The 21,305-nt window shown below is 41.7% G+C and overlaps 1 protein-coding gene across 1 annotated transcript in view; it reads left to right on the top strand.

Moving 5' to 3' along the window:
• Positions 1-21,305, top strand: part of KIF26B (kinesin family member 26B) — a 508,474-nt gene that overhangs the window by 337,242 nt on the left and 149,927 nt on the right. The gene's annotated exons all lie outside the window — the stretch shown is intronic.

The raw sequence follows: 21,305 nt of genomic DNA, 5'->3' as shown, positions 1-21,305 counted from the left end.
GAGAGAGGAAGAAAAGGGCCCTCGGCATGAAAAATCCACATCACTTATTTCGTCAGCTTCATCACTGAGGCAGCTCAGGCAAGTGAGGAGTAGGGACTTTGGAGCCTGACAAACTTGAGTTTGCATTCCAGCCTTATCAGTGGGACTTTGCTATGTTTCTTGAGCCCTCTCGCCGAAGGTTGTGGTTTCCCATAGCAGTGCTTGAACTCTGGCCCAACATGAAACAGCTCTGCCTTAATGTTAGGTCTGTTTCTTCTTCAGAATTTTTTTTTTCCTGCAGGAAGAAAAGAAAGCATGTTTAACAGAAATAGTTATTCTTAATGACCAGTCCTGATGCAGAGCCACAAGATGGCTAGAGGTGACAAGATCATGTCCATGAGTGTGCTTTGTTAACAGACAACTCTACAGAGATGTATATATTCATACTATGTGTGTGTACACACACACACACACACACACACACACACACGTACATATATCTGTGGAAAAGCCCCACTGCAGCTGCCTTTGCCATTAGGCTGAGTGCACTGTGGATCTATTACTCACCTTCACCTCTTCAGGTCCAGCCCAGGAGTTGTGCAAGCTCATTTTTCACTTTCCTCTGACCCTCGATGTCTCCACAAATGAGCCACCTGCTGTATCGTGGTGCTGGGGTGGAGATGTAGGGTAAAGTAATGAGCCTGCAAGGCCTTCCTACACCTATTGGCTGTTCTAGAGGGAAATTGAGGAATACTGCAAAGCCACAAATCTGAGCTGTCAGCTCATAAATATGTAAGCTCCTCGCTTAGGTAATAAGCTCCTTGACAGCCCAAACTGTCATTTGCACATGCTCGTCAGCTGAACACAAAGTTCCAGTTGCCAGACTGTCCCTGGATACTGAGGACTAAAAGCTGGCGAGTGGAGAGTGGGGAGGGGGAGCTGGGCTGATGGGTCTTTAAAGGTCTCCGGCTGCTCTCCATGGCTGCTGGCTTTGCTCCCCATCCCACCATGGGTGGGGGGTAGGGAGCTTTCTCTCTTGGTATTTTGATTACTAAATGTGGGCAAGAATTTTGCAGTGTGGCGCTTGAGATAGGAAGAGGGTTAAATATATAAATGGTGACAGGAAAAAATAGTGCCCAGCATTTAGCTTTTGGCAACAATGACTAAATCTGTCCAAATTTCAATCTCTTGTATTTGTGTTTAAAACTCTACTAGGAGTTTTGATGGAGAAGGCAATGGCACCCCACTCCAGCACTCTTGCCTGGAAAATCCCATGGACGGAGGAGCCTGGTGGGCTACAGTCCATGGGGTCGCTAAGAATCAGACACGACTGAGCGACTTCACTTTCACTTTTCACTTTCATGCATTGGAGAAGGACATGGCAACCCACTCCAGTGTTCTTGCCTGGAGAATCCCAGGGATGGGGGAGCCTGGTGGGCTGCCGTCTATGGGGTCACACAGAGTCGGACACGACTGAAGTGACTTAGCAGCAGCAGCAGCAGCAGCAGGAGTTTTGATAAAAATCAAATCAGCAGTTTATGATATGTATATCTAATTTTAAAATATAGGCCTGCAAAAAAAAATATATATATATATATATATAGGCCTGCAGGTCAGATTCAGGGGAGGAAGCAGATATTTGGTACACAAACATTTATCAAGCACCTAATATGTTTACAAGCAGTTTGTAAGTTTGGGGGATTCAAAAGTGTATTAAGGAGAGATGTTCTTAAAACACAAATTAATTATAGTGTAATACACTATGATAAACCACAAAATAGCTCTACTGACAAAATATTATCGGAACATACGGAAGAAAAGGATAAATTCTCCTTTGGGTGGTAGGAAAGGAGTGCCAGGCATTAGAGCTGGGTCTAGAAGGATGAGTAGGGAGGTGGCAGGGAGGGGAGGGCATTTTAGATAGGAATTGGCTTAAGTCTCTGTTTATACACAGAAGCATGAAAGTGTGTGGGTGTTATGAATTTATCTTCATATTACACAATTAAAACAAAATCGTTTTTGGATTCTCAAAATAGGCAGTGATTACTAATGTGTGTGTGTGTGCTTAGTCGTTCAGTCATGTCCAACTCTTTGCAACCCTCTGGACTGTAGCCCGCCAGGCTCCTCTGTCCATGGAGATGCTCCAGGCAAGAACACTGGAGTGGGTTGCCATACCCTCCTCCAGGGGATCTTCCCGACCCAGGAATCGAACCTGTGTCTCTTATGTCTCCTGCATTGGCAGGCGGGTTCTTTATTACTAGTTCCACCCGGTAAGCCCACTTTTACTAAAGGTATAATGTCCCGAATTCATGATAGTGGAAAAGGTACTAATGAGCCTTCTAAGGGTAGAGTAAGGTTTTAGATGCTTTTAATAGTAAGTCAAAATGTCAGAGTGGTTACAGAAGCATTTTTGCGTAGGGAGAGCCCTTAGGGATCAGGTATTTTGTTGGCTTTTGACTCTTTGAAGAATGGCGTTTTGGATAAGGAAGCTGGGCCAGGTGCCTGGGAGCAGAGTTAGTGAGAAGCACCACACTCTCACATACTCACGGTTGGGCCCAATTCATTCTTTCATCTACAAATGTTCCTAACGCTCTTGCCACATGGAGGCTAAGTATTGGGATAAGATACTGGCTGTACCCTCCAGGAGCTTACAGCTTTGTAAGGGCATAAGACACGGACGTAAAGAATATATAATGGGAAATTATTTTTAAAATAAAATGAAAGGGAGTTATTAAAATTCAGAAGTTGGAAAACTATTTGCTAGTAAAATGGACGACTGTGTTCTGATAGAGAATTCGCTGTATTAACGCAGACTTTTATAGTCACAGTTGCTTTATTTAAGAAGTTTTGACCATCCAATAAGTGGGGAAAGCTAGGTAAAGTTGTTTGACTTAGCCATATTTTTATTCTGGGGAAATGCAGAGCAGGATTAAAATTGAATTGTTGAATTGTCGTTCATTGACAGCTTAATAAGAACATATTGTTCAAGTACAAGAACATTATTGATTTAATTACCTTGAAAATATGATTGTGACAAATATCTATTTTTCTTAAAAAAAAAAAATCAAAGATTCATCAGTTAGTTAACGATAAATGTGAGCAGTATCTAAAGGTGTCTCTCATCAGAACTACCCCAAGGATAAGTCAAGGAAATGTGAACTTTGAGCCCCCTCTGGAGGAAAGAGGAAGAGCCCTCCCTGACTGGTCTGGGAGCAAATGGTTTCTTTTCTAAAAGTCAGAAATGGAAAAAAGAATCATCAAATGACTTTTGGAATGAACCTTCTGAAACAGAAGTCTACGACTTTTAACTCATGGAGAACCCAGTGAGGATATTTGCTTCAACAGGCAGCTTCAAAACCATCCCTCCTCCAAAGGCTTGCTATAGCAAATGCTGGGCACAGACTAATAATGAGTACAATAATTATATTAGTTTTATGAACAAAATAGCCAACAAAATCCCATAGCACAAAGTATTTTATGGATTACCATCATTTAAGGAGCAAGCAAAATGCAAAAACAACCCCTCCCAAAGTGTTTTTATTCATTTATGCATTCTACTAGTGTTTATTGAGTACTTGAGTACCTGTGGGTGTACCAGGCACCATCCTTGGCGAGAAATGAAGGAAACAAAAGCCTTGCATGAAACTTACATGGGAGCGGGAGATAGTAAGTACCAGCTCTGACCATATGCCTTTCCTTAGGGAACACAGCAGAATGAGTGAGGCTGTGGGTATGGAGTCAGACTGACAAAGATACTGGTGAATCTGGGAATCCTTGGGTTAGATTGTGCCAAACTCTTTAAAAAGAATTAGATGGAATCTTATTTTAGTTCTCCTAAAAATAAAAATAACCACCTTTCCCACAGATGATGAAGAACCTGTTAATATAAATGGACAGGCTTGGTTTGGAAGATATTTAGAAATTTAAATAAATCAGAATATGCCCTCAAAACATAGCTGTGCAGAACCTCTGGGCTATAGGAACCCTTAAATGTAAATTGCCTCCAGCTCGACAGATGTTTCCAAACTCTTCTATTGGGAAGCATGTGAGGACCATAGGGTTGTTCCTATTAGAAAGACAGGCAGCCAGACTTTCTTCTTCAGTGTCATTAATAAGTGAAAGTTGCTCAGTTATGTCTGACTCTTTGCAATCCCATGGAGTATACAGTCCTTGGAATTCTCCAGGCCAGGATACTGGAGTGGGCAGCCATTCCCTTCTCCAGGGAACCTTCCCAACCCAAAGATCGAATACAGGAGTCCTGCATAGAAGTTGAATTCTTACCAACTGAGCCACCAGGGAAGCCCAAGAATACTGAAGTGGGTAGCCTATCCCTTCTCCAGTGGATCTTCCCGACCTAGGAATTGATGGGGGTCTTCTGCATTTTTTTTTTTTAATTACCAGCTGAGCTACCAGGGAAACCCATGTCCTTGATCAGGGGCCAACTCCATCTATTCATCCATCTATCCATCCAGGTTTATGAATTGCTCACTATGTTGAGGCAATGCTGAGAACGTACTTGCAGGAAAGACAGATATGGCTCCTGACATTATGGAACGTTTAATATTGTAAGGAAGTCGCAGTCACAGTCAGTTTTAAGAAGCAGTACCGGCAAGTCACACTTTTGGTCCGTTCCTCATCGTGGCCAGGGACCACACTGGCAGGTGCCTGGCTGGCGTGAAAGACGTAGCAGTCAGATTCTATCAGTCTCTGTACAGCAGAGACCACTTATTTCCTGTACGTGAAGGAAAATGACACTGTCTACACCCAGTTTAACTCGTGGGCCAGTTTAAACAACTGTGTTAGTTTGCTTAAGAGCATTTTGATTTTGCATATGTATTGATTTTTCTAAGTGCTCCGGGACACTGCCTGATGAGTGAGGATGAAAACTGGTTATCCTACACAGTCATTCTGGAATGAGGACTCCTTGTCAGAGAAGCAACTAACAAATAATTGCCTCCAGCACATAAAAGCTGCAGACACATGGTTGATGTAAGAATCTAGTTTCTACTGGTGGTTTCCAGGCCGAAGCAACTGCATCAACAGAGACTTCCCTGACATCTGATTTAAGGTTGTAGAAGACCTCAATTTATTTACTGACTTTGTCCTCTTTTCTGACCTTTCTTTGCTATAAATACCACCTCCACTACCCACCCACCCCCACCAACAGCACAACCAGAATTTCATGATGCCCAGGACTGGAACACAGTAGATTCAGTATCATAGAGACAGTTGCAATAAGCCCTGGTGAGCCATGTTGAGAGTTGACGCAGAATGGCTTAACAGGGCTTAAAGGAAAGGCATCTCTTTTACCTTTCTTCTTATGATTATATTTTAAGAAGCTTATGGGAAAGAATCTCTGAAAAGAAACATTTAGGATATAGCTTTCACATTAATATTTTATTATAACAGTAATTGTAGCACACAGACATTTACTAGGTATGTACTATGCACCAGGAGCTGTTCTAAGACATCTGTTTGTTTAAATCTCACGACAACCCCACACAGTGGCCACCTGTTTTGCAGCTGAAGAAACTGTGGCATGGGAAGGGTAAGGAGCTCAACAAAGGTCACAGAGCTGTGAGTGTCAGACAGAAGATCCAAACTCAGAGCACTTGGCTCCACAATCTGTAAACTCCGGGGTGTTTCTCCTTTCTGCCTCTTGAGGGAACTCTGAAATACTGAAGTACTTAATGCTAAATCATTGTTTGCTGGAGCATGTACTGAATCACATGTCTTCATTTACAGAGCTCTTCTCTCCACCCAGAGAATCCTTGAGCCCTGTTGAAATCATAGGCATGGAAGAGGCTGGAATGTTCTATTCTAGATCCCAACCCAGGGATCAAATGTGGGTCTCCTGCTTTGCAGGCAGATCCTTTACCTACTGAGATACCAGGGAAGTCCCAGATTTAACAGATCATTTATTATCTAATAATCTAAAATCACAGATAGCATCTTACCAGTTTTGGCCCACCTAACTAACTTTAAAAGAACTACAAGTATTGATCAATACAATATTGTTACATAGTACATTAGGTAGGAGCTCCTTTTAGCAGCCTTGATAAAAATGTGTGAAAAATCACCTAGAAGATCAATAAATAGCAGAATAGTCATATATAACATTAAGAATTTATACCCTAAGTGATTTTAAGTGGCTTATAAAATTATGTATTTATAAAATAAATTAGATCCGTACATATGTATACATATTTCCCTATATATATATATATATAGGGAGAGAGAGAGAAGTGTGTGAGAGAAAGATATCAGTTCCTGGACCAATTTGATTATTGCTATTGGACATTAACTAGACTTTGGCTAAGTTGGTAATGAGTTTTCTGGCAATGCGGGAGACCCAGGTTCAGTCTCTGGGTGGGGAAGATCCTCTGGAGAAGGAAATGGCAACACACTCCAGTATTCTTACCTGGAAAATCCCATGAACAGAGGAGGCTGTTGGGCTACAGTCCGTGGGGTCACAAAGAGTCAGACACAACTGAGTGACTAACTTTCACTTTCAAGGTAAATGAATCAGAAGGAGAGTGAAAAAATGCAGAAGGGAACAAAACACGTATTGGGCTCACTGGCTGCAGACCATCCTAATGGCCACTGTTCATCCATCCTGCCCTTTATCTTCACACAGACCCTCTTGGTGGGAATTATTATCTTTCTACAGATCCAAGAGTGGCAAAGCCAGGATTTGACCAGGACTCTCTGACTGCAGGGCTTCCCAGGTGGCTCACTGGTAAAGAATCTGCCTACCATCGCAGGAGATGCAGGAGACTTGGGTTTGATCCCGGGGTTGGGATTCCCCTGACAGAGGAAGTGGCAAGCCACTCCAGTATTCTTGTCAGGAATATCCCATGGACAGAGGAGCGTGGTGGGCTATAACCTATGGGGTCACAAACAGTCAGACTGAGCAACTGAGCACACACACACTCTGACTCCAAAGCCTGTTTTTCATATTGAGTTATTATTTTTACCCAATAAAGTTATACAGAGTTTGTCTGGAGACTGTTAGTCTTCCTTGGAGATTTTTTAAGGGAATTTTAATATAGAGAACAGTGGGTAATAGCATAGTTACCTGTAAATAGCAAGTATTCAATAAGTATTTTTAGAATAAAATGAATAATAAATGCATAGATAACAAGATGAAAAACATTTACTTTTTACAAGCTATAGAAATGTTTAAGGATGCTTTTATGTTAGCCTCTATAAAAACAAAACTATACATAGCATCATAATTCAGCTCAAGGCATTTAGGTGAAGCCTAAAAATATAATTTTTTATATTTTTCCTTCTATAGTTTCTTAAAACAATGGTGTAGACCTCCTTATCTTTATTTCTTTATAGCCCCCATTTATTTCTCAATCTGTTGGAATGAACTCCACCTCTCCTCTGACTCTGGTCAAAGCTGATGATGAATTTATTCATTCTAATCCAGTGGACACTTTTCACTCTCTGTCTTTTTTGGTCTCTTAGTAACATTAACATTGTTCCATCTTTTCCGTCTTGTTCCATCTTTTCCCTCGTCTCTCTGGCTGCTCTTTTTCAGACTCCTTTGATACCTCCTATTGCATCTACTCATTAAATGCTGAGGTTTCTGATGGTTCTGTTTTGAGCCACTTTGAGTTCTCATTCTTCTCTGCACCTCCCTGGACCATCTCACATCCATTCACACAACTTCAGTTGCCAACTTCATGCTGAAGATTCTCCAATCTGAAAAACTAAGCCAAGTAGTTTTTAAATCCAAATACCATAAATGAAGCTCTAGACATAGACTATGTATCTTGAAAATAAGTGGTTTCTGTCTATGGAGTCAAAGGCAAGTGTAAAAATATTTCTTAGCCATTTCTTGGTAATTAGTCATGCATTAAGAGTCACTTTTGTGCACCTTTGAATACAGCACTGAATGGCTCTTTGCATTGGTTGCTAGTGATTTGTTTGGCAGAGTAGAGGGAAAGCATAGAAATTTAAAGAGTTTCCAGCCACTTACAATTGAATATCATTTGTAAAGATAAAGTAGCTCTGAAATTTTAATGGAAATCAATGTGAAATAAGATTCAATTTGTAAAAACTTAAATTACAAGCAATTTGTAGAAGTATATTGTGTAAATGCAAGAATTCACAGGAGGAGAAGGTGATTGATTGGTTATATAATGTGCATTACATTCTGTCCAATGGCATGTGACTTTGTTCACAGACACAGCTGGATGGCATCTGGGACTAGAGAACAGGATCACATCACCCGTTCCTAGGTGCTCTATCAGTATATAAATATTGTGCTCAGTCGCATCTGACTCTGCTACCCCATGGACTGTAGCCCCCCAGGCTCCTCTGTCCATGGGATTTCCCAGGCAAGAATACTGGAGTGTGTTGCTATTTCGTGTTCCAGGGGATCTTCCCGACCCAGGGATCAAACCTGGGTCTCCTGCATTACAGGCAAATTCTTTACTGCTGAGCCATCTGTGAAGCCCAATGTAATTATTATCTTTATAATAATATCAGAACTAGGAATTTTATTCTTAGCCAAGGATTGAATGCCAGGAAACTATAGTTATAATTAATGTGTAAGTAAGTTGAGATAGTACTTGAAACCTATATGGGTGCTTAAGGTAATCCTGTTCCAAATTCTGCAAAAATGGTGATCATTGAACTTCGGATTCTAATACCTAAGAGTAACTACAGCATATAAAATTTAATTTACCCATTTTAGAACTCACCTGCCTAAAAATAATAGGTCCACTAAAGTAAACAATAGTAAAATATGCAGTTTAACATGGCTCAGGTTTCTTTATGGAGTTAACCAGGAAATTTGAACTAAATCCTCATTGTATTTTGACAAATTTCTCCATTGCCTGTAATTTATTTCAAAATAGTTTTTTCTTTATACCGGTTTAATTATTAATTGTTTGATCATTGTTCTCAAAAATACTTTTTAACTATAAGACAAAAAAGTAGCAAGACTGTAATAGACTTTACTTTTTTAATTAATTGATTTTGGGGGCCGCTCTGGGTCTTTGTTGCTGCGTGCAGGTTTTTTCTGGCTACAGTGAGTGGGGGCTATGCTCTAGTTTCAGTGCGGGCTTCTCATTGTGGTGGCTTCTCTTGTTGTGGAGCACAGGCTCTAGGGCGTGCAGGCTTCAGTAACTGTGGCTCCTGGGCTCAGTTGCCCTGTGGCATGTAGGATCTTGCTGGACCAGGGATCAAACTCGTGTTCGCTGCACTGGCAGGCAGATTCTTAACCACTGGACCACCAGGGAAGTCCCAGTAAAGACTTTAGCTGAGAAAGATGTGAATTACTTGGGAGGAATCCACTGCATTATCTTTTTATTATTCTATATTATTTAATTTCTTTATTATTCTCCCTGCCTCCTCCCTCCATACCCATGCTACACACACACACACACACACTAACATGCACACACATGTACATGTCCAGATTTCAACAACCCCAGATGCAGTGTGCAAAGGGACGGGTTTGAGAGCATCCATCCTTGGTGGTCAAATCCATGTCCTGGCAGTGGAGACAGGCACCCGGACCTACCTCCTGTTTCCTGCCCAGGCTGTTTCCTAGCGTAACTGCCTCGCTCATGTAGAATCATCAAATAAGCAAGAACATGCAACAAAAAATAAAGCACAGATCTTTGTTAGCAGTCTTGACACACAGTCACCAAAAGAATTGCCCCCATAGTTTGTTGTTGTTTTCTGATGCTGAAACCTGGAAACAAACCATAAACTAAAATTTTATTGTGGTAAAATATACGCAACTTTACCCATCCTTGAAGAAGGGAATGGCAACCCACTCCAGTGTTCTTGCCTGGACAGAGGACCTTGTGGGCTAGAGTCCATGGGGTTGCAAAGAGTCAGACACGACTGAGCAACTAACACTTACCCATCCTATTTTTCTCATGTTGTCGGAGAAGGCGATGGCACCCCACTCCAGTACTCTTGCCTGGCAAATCCTGTGGACGGAGGAGCCTGATGGGCTGCAGTCCATGGGGTTGCTAGGAGTCGGACACGACTGAGCGACTTCACTTTCACTTTTCACTTTCATGCATTGGAGAAGGACATGGCAACCCACTCCAGTGTTCTTGCCTGGAGAATCCCAGGGACGGGGGAGCCCGGTGGGCTGCCATCTATGGGGTCACACAGAGTCGGACACGACTGAAGCGACTTAGCAGCAGCAGCAGCATGTTGTTGTGCGGCATCTCCACCATCCATCCCCAGACCTCTTCATCTTAGCAAACTGAAACTCCATCCCCTTGAAACAGTAGCTCCTCATCCCCTGCCTCCCTCAGTCCCTGGTAACCACAATGTCGCTTTTTGTCTCTCTGGTTTTGACTACTCGAGGTACCACACTCAAGAAGAATCATACAGTATTTGTCTTTTTGTGCCTGACTTACTTGACTAAGCATAATGTCCTTAAGGTTCACCCATGTTGTATCTTGTGTGAGAACTTCCTTCCTTTCTGCCAACCCCTGCAGTCCTAAGTGGCCATGATTATCATAGACGCTTCCTCCTTTCACAAGTTAATTTGCTCTGGAGTAATCTCTCATCTATGCTGTCTGCTCCATGGAGATGGATTGTCAACTTCATTGAAAACAAAAGCTGCCTCCTTTCCTCTGCTTATGAACATGCCTATGATGAGTTCACCTATATATTTTTAAATTGGAGTATAATTGCTTTACAATGTTGTATTAGTTTCTGCTGTACAACTTCATGAATCAGTCATGTGTATACGTGTATCTCTTCCCTCTTGGACCTTCCTCCCACCCCTCCAGGTCATCACAGAGTACCAAGCTGAGTTCCCTGTGCTATGAGGCAGCTTCCCACTAACTGCCTATTTTACGCATGATAGTGTATATCTGTAATGTGATTTTGCCATGTTTTTCAACAATCTGCATAGACTCCCTTCCAAGTGACCTGGCAGTAGAATAAATATGAGAGGAAGGGGTGTGAGTTTCTTTCTACCTCTCTCCCTCAAGTGGGGCTGCTGAGGTATCAGCAGTCTAAAAGATTGCCCCGAATCTGGGGTTGCCTGACCTTGCAACAGAGGTGGAGGGCAGGCACTCTGAACTGCTGCTGTGTCTGGTTCCTACTCTTTTTTAATGCAGAGACCCCTAGCAGATTGTTTTTCTTTGAAATAACTTACTTAATGATTTCTTCAGATTTCAGCTATACCAAATAATTTGTTAAATAAAAAGAAACATTGATATTAAAGAGGAAAAAAGAAATTACTTCCATTAGCAAACAAAACTAACATATATTCACATTTAATTAACCAAGAAGCCCCCAAACCAGAGTGTGTCACCCAGCATTGACAATTAATTATCTTTGCTGTGAGAGAGCTACAGGTATTGAGCAAAGAGTTACAGATTAAAGGCTTTGTTTTCTCTGCAATTGCTGTCCATTTCTAGCTATCACACCTTGATAGCAGCTCGCTGCTTCAGGCAGCAAATTATATCTGAAGTATGTAATTTCATGTCAGTTTTTAATTTCACATGATCAAAATATGGGGAAAGTGAGGATAAAGCACTGTTCCTTTTAAAATAAAGACATTAAATGAACAACTGCTTTTCAGTTTCTTATGCTTTTTAAGATAATTTTCTACCAAACAGCTAAGGAAGATAAATATGAGAGGAAACTAGGGAATTAGTGGTCACCCTTGGCTTTTAAATGGGCTCTCTGTTTATGGTAGATCATGTGGTTTCTTCCTTTGAACATTATATTAGCATATATATAAATGATTTAACTAGAAACTACTGGAGTTAGCATCTAAAAGGCTGCATGATATAATGAAAAGAACATTAGATTCATTAGATTCTTGAAATCAAATTATCTGGAATATGCTTATTCCTTGAAGGAATCTTAATTTTAGTTAGCTATTTCTTGCAATGTAGTCAATATCCATACATATATTATGGACAATTGTTTCTCTGCAGAAAAATCGAACACAAGCATCCCTAAGGAATAGGCTTTAATTAGCCTATGATTGTCTTTTTGTCTGTCTATATTTATAAGCAGCTAAAATAGCTAGTTGTAGATACATGAGTTTATCAGTTCCAATCAGGAAGACCAGCTAGTTCTCAATTATTCATGTTTGTGAAAGATAGCAGTACTGGCAATTAACTACAATCATATATACCTAGTTTGGGATGGATTTTTCAACTACAGTTGTACTGGCTAGGGTCCGATGGCCTCAGTGTTTACAGTTCTTTCATTTGCTGAGCCCGGTTTGCAAAGGCCTGACTCTGGAGGAGGTTAGAAACTAGCTGGTTTCCCAGGTACTAATGTGGAGGCTTCGTTGGGCAGATCAGGCCGGGGACCTACAGATCTGCCAAAGCAGAGGGTTTCTAAGCTGAAGCCAAGTCGGCAAGCAGAAGGCAAGATGCAAGAGATCAGGAAGCCAGGTTAGGAGTCTGGGAAGACCAAGACCTAGGCTCGGCACAGTCTGTAGAGCAGGAGCAGGGAGACTTGGAGTGCAGCTGGGGCCGTGTCCTCAAACCCAGGCACGTGGGCACTGTCACCGGTCAGAGAGTGAGCAAGGCTGTGTCCCACCTGGATGGGCAGTGGGCTTGCCTTGTGCTGTCCCATCACGTGGCCTCGTCCAGGACATCTGTAGTGAACACCTTTGGAGCAGAGGATCCTGGAGGCACACCTCCAGACTTCTGTGCCCGTTAGACTTTTTCCATCCCTGGTAAAGTTCTTAGGTATGTGCCCTGGCTGCTTGGAGTCTACTGAGTCAGGTCAGCAGGCGAGAAGAAAGTGTAGCTTTGTGCATCTGCGTGGAGTGAAGCAGTGAAATAAAGAAGCTAACAGCTGTGGCGTTACAAACAAATATGTACGTCATACATGTCATACATGTTGCTAAGTTGTGTCCGCCTCTTTGCAACCCCATGGACTATAGCCCGCCAGGCTCCTCTGTCCGTGGAAAATTCCCAAGGCAAGTATACTGAAATGGGTGGCCATTTCCTCTTCCACATGGCATCAAAGGCAGCTTACAAATTGGCAGTATGTTCTTTAGACCTCCAGGATCTAACGCCTGAAGATCTGACTGACGATCTGAGGTTGAGCTGATGTAGTAATAATAGAAACGAAGTGCACAGTAAGTGTAATGCACTTGAATCATTCTGAAACCATCCCCCAGCCCCCCGATCTGTGGAAAAATTGTCTTCCATGAAACTGGTCCCTGGTGCCAAAAAGGCTGGGGGCCACTGCTGTAGATCTTTATATTACACATCAGTCTAGAACCATTTTTGGTTTATTCAGTCTTCCAGTGTCCTTGAAAGAGTGGAGAGCCCTCTCAAAATATGAAAGATTAATGAGGCCTGAAGCGAGTTGCATCTTTCTGAGGTCACTGAGTCTCGGACACAGAAATTCCCTCTTTCTAATGTGTTTTCCTCTAGGTTTGACCTGGAGCTGGTTGTCTCAGCAGTGTTCTGGTCTAACCTACTGGGTTTGCTGGACACACAGAAATAGAAAAGTGTAATAAGAAAGCCCACATGTCCCTAAGCTTCCAAAAGAGTATGGCACCAACTGTCAAGTTCCAGACGAGATCAAGTTCGTTAGAGCAGAGGTTCCCAGCCTTCTTTCGGGCCCTGGAACCTAGCCTCCCAAAGATGGCGTCTCGGCCATTAGTGAAGGCGCTCCCTCAAAGCCCCGTCACATGAAATATTCAGGAAGCTGCCAAGATTGGCCGCCATGTCTGGTATCCCGCTGCCAGGCGCCTGAGGTGAGCAGAGCTTGGGGGCCTACACAGTGCAAGCAGCAGCTGCTGTATAATGAGCTGAAAGGGCTTAACTCCCAGCAAGACGAGTGGAAGAGTCTTTCTTAAAATGCTCCAAATCCCTGTAGACACCAAGGAAGCTTACCTGAGCCCTGAGAAAACGGAGCAGCAGAGAGAGGGAGGCAAAGGGCCTCAGCAGGACGTAAATTCTGCCACTGACACAGTGTGTGTCTGTGTTCCTACAGTCCACGTTTCCTCAGCCAGGAAATAACAGATTCATGCTTTGTACTCCTGTTTAGCCTTCCATGTGTGCGTGCTTAGTTGTTCAGCCATGTCCAACTCATTGCAACCTCATCAACTGTAGCCAGTCAGGCTCCTCTGTTCATGGAATTCTCCAGGCAAAAATACTGGAGTGGGTTGCCATTCCCTTCTCCTGAGGATCTTCCCAACCCAGGGATCTAACCCAAGTCTTCTGTGTTGTAGGTGGATTATTTTACCATCTGAGCCACCAGGGAAGCCCTTAGCCTTCCGTGTCAATGGCTAATTCTTTTATTATTAAACATCTCCTGCTTTATTTGAGCATATGAAAACATTTCTATTTTCACATAAGGATCTTGGCTCAGCAAACACTTTCTTAGGTACCTGGCTTTCAGCAAAGGAGAAGATTTTTACTTTGAATAGCTTTTGTAAAAGAAAAGTTAGTTTATGAAAGGGCTTCTCTTCATCCCGTTGTTTTTGCCTGTAGTTGTATTTTCATTCACCTCTATTATTCTCACTTTGACCATAAAAAATCCAGACACGGATGGATTAGCAGTATTCACTAACAGTATGGTTTTTAAATTTTGTTTTTTCCCCATTTTGCACCTCTAGGCATGAGTGAATGATGTGCAGTTCAGGTAAAGCTTCTACCTTCTCCGAGCTTCTAGGGAGCCAGTGGAAGTTCTCAATGATATTGGGTGGTGTGGATTCCTCTCATAGCCGCAACTTAGGAGTAGACTCTTGGACACAGAGCACCTGTGGGGTGACTCAGAGGTGACTGACATGCATAGCCTATTAATTGCATAGTTCTTTGAAAGTGAAAGTGTTAGTCACTCAGTCATGCCTGACTCTTTGCGACCCTGTGGACTGCAGCCCACCAGGCTCCTCTGTCCATGGGATTTTCCAGGCAAGGATAATGGAGTGGGTTGCCTTCTCCAGGGGATCTTCCTGACCCAGGGATCGAACTCAGGTCTCCTGCCCTGCAGGCAGATTCTTTATTGACTGAGCTACCAGGGAAGCATAGTTCTTTAGTATATAGTTGTCACTGATTGATTGATTCGGTTTCCAGAGCGCTGAGCTGCATTCTAAGCAGCTTCCAGCGTCCTTTTTGTGTCTGTAGGAGAGGTATGAGGCAGTGGAGAATGTCACGGAAGAATGGTGCGTGGTGGTGGTTGTGGTGGTGTTACTGTCATGCAAAGACTCGCTCTGGGTTGGGATTGTAGGAGTCGAGAAACCATTTTCATATAATTTGCCTTTCATATCCTAATTCTGGGCATGACCTGACTCACTCAGCTGAGGCATTTTCCCCCCCTGTGATGAGAAGGTATGTTGCTAAGCAACTAGATCAGTAATTGGTAAATGCTTATATATGATTTGATTTGAGTTACATACAAAACTATGTAACTGCTTTTTTTCTGTCTTCGTTATTAGGCACATGATTATCATTTGGTTTTATATTGCCCAAATGAAATAAAATAAGTGCTTCTATTTATCACATTGCATAACAGCATGAAGTGGTAGACTGACCCCAAGTCTAAAGCAGAAAATGCAAATCCTCATCTCGGTTATGAGAATCACGAGTCCTGTGACTAGAGATAAAATCAGGTAACTTCTGTGCCTCCCTGGCTTTTTACGTCTGTACTTTGTGGTACAAACACCTTCTCTGCTTGTCTCAGAGGACTGAGTGTGATGGATGTGAGAGTGTGTAAAAAAAGGCTTTAGAAAGAGTGAAACATTCCAAGGTCTGAGCATTTCTAGAACTTCAGATACATAGTCTTGGGACTTTGCATATGTTCCTGTAACTCCAAAGGCTGAATCAATTAAGAAGCCCCAAGTGGGTACACACCAGTGGCCCCCAACCCTTTTGGCATCAGGAACCGGTTTTGCGGCAGACAATTTTTCCATGGACTGGGGGTCGTGGAGATTGTTTCGGGATGATTCAAGTGTATTACATTTATTGTATACTTTATTTCTGCTATTATCACATCACTAATAATTCAGTGATAGAGTCAACACTAATAGCATCCAGAAGGAAAGACCACACTGCGCAGCAGCATCTCATTAAGTGTTAAGACATAAGACATAGGCTCTCAATTGCCTCTCAATTGCTGAAGCCTCAACGAGTTGATAAGGGCAACTTGTAGAAGCCTTGAATGGGTAAAGTTTTAAGAGAAGAATAAGGGTAAATTCATAGAGATTCTCACTCTAGGTTAATGCTGTGCAGCAAGTTGCAAAAATCAATCTATTTTCAAATTATAATAGTGTCTGGCTGCCATGTCTTAATGCGATATTGTTTGAGGTTAACCGTCAGCCATGTTTTGCCTCCTAGCAGTAAACATTTTATTTGAAGTCATGTCATGAATTATCTTCCTACACTAATGAAATGGATCATTTACATAAAAATCTGAAAAACCCCAAGACCCATATGCTTTTTGGTCTCCGGAGGCATGGAAATGACCTCAGTGACAGCCAATTAGAAAATGGAAAGGTGAAGGAGGACGCTTTTTATTCCCTGTTTGGAGAATTTCCAGAATGAGTAACGTGCTTCATGGCAGTGCCAGAATACTTTTGAATAGGCATTATTTCAAAATGAAGCCTAACTGATTTTTTTTTTTTAACACTTAGATGGATATCTTAACTATTTCCAGAGGGCTTTGCCTCAGACCACTGGTTCTTGTCACACATCCTCCCTATTTATAATCTGTTTTATTTTCTTCTTCCCCTGTGTCACTGACCCCATGGATTTCCTGGGAGCTGCTGTGATCTGTCACGTCATTGCTCATTTACCAGACAGTCTTAATCCTCAGAGCATTGAAATATTTTATAATGGCACATAAGCCATAGGAGCCTATGACAACCCTGGCCATTTCACATTAAATTGCCATGCGGATTGTCTTTTTACCTGCTGACGCTGGCGATTTTACCACTCTCATCTCCCTCCTGGGTCAGGACCCTCTCTGGGCAACAGATGGGGCAGTTCTAAGGGCCTCACCTTGCCCTCCTCTTGAGCAGTTTTTCAGATGATGTCTCACCAGTCAATTTCTTGGATTCAATTTATTTGAACCCAATTTGAATGACCTCTTAATTTTCATGAAGCTTTCACCCACCTATATGATCATCTCACAGTTGAACACCCCCTTCAGACAGGATGAAATGCTCTGAGTGTTGTTAGCAAACACGGTACTAGAATTTTTTAAAGGATGAAGAATCCTTAAGAAAACAACTGTACTACCTGATATTCCTGCTTGATATTCTCTAAGGAGAGTTCTACTCTTCATGAAGCTAACAATTCTTACAATATTGTTAGGGCAATATTTTAGTAAACTTTAGACACTAAGCAGGGTAGACCCCAACTAAATTCTCATGGGATGCATTTAGAATGAAGGGCTTGCCGTTTAAACACTCCGTAATTCTGAAAATCCAAGATCAAATTGTCTATCACACAAATGCAAAAAAAGAAAAAGATACCCCATAAGTTCCCCCCTCTGATCTGTATAACTGAGAATCCAAAGCTCTCCCCAACCTAAACCAATTAAATTCACTAGATAATTATTTACCTCTTTCTTTTTGATCTGGGTAGATCTGGCCAGGGGGAACAAGGAACCATCCCCTTTGAAGGTCATCTCAATTCTAAACTGATTCCTGAATTCAGATGGCATCACAGTGATGTGTTAGGGTAATTGTCTCCTGTGTGAGACGGGTAAGGATGGAGAGAAAGGGTAGAGCCCAGAGGGAAGAACTGAGCTCGCTAGGTTTAAATTCTTGCCAAGTTCACATGATGGCTCCTCTCCTCACAGACTGATATTGCTTAGTGTGGCGTCACTTTCTTTATAGCTGTTCAGTGAATATTAATTTCATCCTCCTAGAGAGGCTACCTTTTTTTTAAAAATTGAAATAAGATTCAGAGAATTAAGTGAAGCCCAGAGATAGTTACAGATGTGTGCAGGGCTGAATAGCTGTAGGAAATATGTGATACAGTCCATGCCAAGAATGAGTCAAGTAAATATTACTTCTCACAGTTTTTAGGTTAACTTTTTGTTGTTTAAAATCTTATCAAACGACATACTTATCTGTTCCTCTCCCTACCAAAAAAAAAAAAGAACTTGTGAGGCATTAATTACACAAAATAATTGCTAGCCAAAATGTCTTTACCTTTTCAATTCTTTCATGACTTCTGCTCCTTTATGTCACTGAATAATACAAGTATATATGAATGATTTCTGTCCCTCAAACTTGACCCATCTGTGTGTCATTGAAGTGCTCTGTAAAAAGAGCAGGAGCTGCTGGCTTCCAAGAAATTGAAACATATAAAATAGAGATCAAATAGCTGGTTAGGATGATGTCAAAATGAAAATAAAATGTTCTTATGTAATATATGGCTCTAAACTGTGATTTCTAAGCTCTAGAATACTCTTTATTTCATATATATGTTTTAGGGTTTGTATTTTTTTTTTTGTAACTGTGATGTGAGTAAAGTTTCCCCCTTGAAGTTTCATATATGTATATGTTTTAGGAAAAAAGTAGTTTTTATGTATTCTCAAATAATTTCCTGCATTACTGTTTTTCTGCATTGAAGCCAACGGAAGCATCCCTGAATGGAATAGAGATTTCAGGGATCATTTCAGTGTTTTTGCATTGGAAGAAATTTTGGAAATCATACCATGTTCCCAGTGCCTGCTTTCATCTTCCTGGTATTCCCTGTAAATGGCTTTCTAGCCACTACTTGGACACTTTTGATGATAAAAGCTATTTCAAGAAGCAGACCCATCACTAATGGGTTACTCTGATTTTTAGAAAGACGCCCCCTTTACTTATACCCCACAAATGCCCTTACATTTCACCTGCCTGTGTTTCTACCTGTTCAGAGATGATCTGATGCAATATGGGGAACAGAGACCTAGATTCAGTCTCAGTTCCACTGTTTATTATTATATTCCTTCAAAGTACCATCTATTAAGTACCTCCTGTATACTAAACCCTTTACCTGTGCTCTTATTTAAATTTCACAAATGTCTATAAAGGTAGATAATTTTTTGTTCTGTCTTACTATGCAGAACTGAGGCTCGATAATAATATGTGTAATAATGATAATGATGATGATAATATTACTAAGTACAAACTATATGCTCAGGTGCTATGCTGGACCCTTTATATAAACATTTTCAGAATTTAAGTAACTTACCTATCATCTACCTAGTAGCTGAAGAAGCTAGATGTTCAAATAAAGTCAGATACTCAAAGGACTTTGGATTTAACTCTTTAAGACTCGTTTATTTGTCTGTTAGATGGGAATACTATTAGTATCTTCTTCACAAAGTTTGCTGAGATTCAAAATATTGGCCTGAGTAGGGTATCAGAAGGACCTCTGATAGGTCAAGTAAAATGGGCTGAGGACCATGACATTTAGCAATCATGAGGTCATTTGTGGCCTTGACAAGAGCTGTGTCAGATTAGATATGGGCTGGATGCCTGGTTGGGATGAGTTTATAGGCAATGGGAGGAGGTGAACTGGAGAAAACAAGTGTAGGCAACAGTTTCCATGAATTTGGCTGCAAAGATGAGCAAGAAAACAGAACAGCAGCTGGCTGGGTAAGAAGAATGAAGAGAAAGACCTGTGTTTTCTTTCTGAAGACAGGAGAAATAACAGATGTTTGTATGCTGTTGGGATTGATCTGGTAATAGAGCAAAATTTTGATATTATGTTAATATCAAGGAGAAGGCAATGGCACCCCACTCCAGTACTCTTGCCTGGAAAATCCCATGGATGGAGGAGCCTGGTGGGCTGCAGTCCATGGGGTCGCTAAGAGTTGGATGCGACTGAGCGACTTCACTTTCACTTTTCACTTTCATGCACTGGAGAAGGAAATGGCAACCCACTCCAGTGTTCTTGCCTGGAGAATCCCAGGGGCAGGGGAGCTTGGTGGGCTGCTGTCTATGGGGTCGCACAGAGTCGGACACGACTGAAGTGACTTAGCAGTAGCAGTAATATCAAATATTAAATGTTATATTAATATCAGGAGAGAGACAGAGGAATGAAACCTTGGCTCCTTGGGAATGCCCTTTATACACTTTAATTTCAAGGACCCTCTCTTTCCTCCTCTGCAGGGTCTGTGTGTAAATGGGCATGGGTAGTACAGATAAGAGAAATGAGAAAAAACCAGCGTCTCTTCCGAGCTGCCTTTCAAAGTGTCACTGCCTTCTCCTCTCTGTCTCCACTTTTGGACTGGGAACCCCCAACTGGTGGGGAAGTGTGAAGCACAGCAACTCCTTGGTCCTTTTACCACCATCTGAAAGAATTCTAATGTGAATGGATAAGCACGTGATCCATTCAGTTCCTAGCAGACCATCATCTTCGCCCTTCTTCCTAACGCTCCTATGTCTGGGGACACCCTGACTTGAAAGCAGTAAGAGGTTGCTATCAGTAGAATGTGATGTCCACACATACACCTCTGGATGAGTCACAGTTTGTTCAAGGAGAAAATCTCACAGAGTAACGAAAACTACCAAGAGATACAGCAGACCGGTCACTGAACAATCCCACTTCACCTTTAATTTTAGAGGGGCAGTATCAGAAACAGTGGGAATGAAAGCATGAGAAAAAATCAGTCCTAGGTGGGTTTTTTTTTTTTCTGATTGGGGGAAGAAAGTACTGAGGAAATCTCCTTCTAGTGCCCTTCATTTTCCATCATCTTACATAGATTCACTATAGAGGCCCCTAAGTCTGGCATTGGGCCTGTTAGGGCATCATTCCATCAAAATCTGCCATTCCTCATGCACCATTCCTCTGAAAATCACTCTTGTGAAAAGAGATGTTCAATTTCACAGCTAAGAAAAAGAATTAAGCTTTGAAGTGGTAATTCTATTTGCTGTATTTGTGTAGTGGCCATTTTGTAGCTCAAGGGGATGTGTCAAAAGCATGACAGTTACTGATACAAAATTAAAATTAACCAGTCCACAGCTTTAAGATTCATACATGAAGAGGGAAGGTGGTGGGAAGTGGGGAGGGGTGGAAACAATGCTGATTTAATCTTTTTGAGCTACTTTGCTTGTGACCTGTTATGCAGTTGGTAAAAACACGGGATGGATTATAAGGTTTTGATGTGTAGAATACATCAAAACAAAATAGCATTTGATTTAAGCAGCAGCTAAAACGTTTCTTCACCTTTGGTAAGGAAACTGGAATTCTTAGAACAAGAATATAGGGTGAAAACACCAAGAATGAATCCAGAAGTGAGTATGTTATAGTCTGTGCCTTTGCCTTACTCCCCACTCTCCTCTATGATACGACTGTCCTATTTCAGGTATTGTAGGACATTCTAAGGAGGGAAGATGTGATGAGAACAAC

The sequence above is a fragment of the Ovis canadensis genome, chromosome 12 (assembly GCF_042477335.2).
Source record: "Ovis canadensis isolate MfBH-ARS-UI-01 breed Bighorn chromosome 12, ARS-UI_OviCan_v2, whole genome shotgun sequence".
Lineage (NCBI taxonomy): Eukaryota > Metazoa > Chordata > Mammalia > Artiodactyla > Bovidae > Ovis > Ovis canadensis.
The sequence above is the reverse complement of the archived record's forward strand: the minus strand, read 5'-3'. Positions and strand labels throughout refer to the sequence as shown.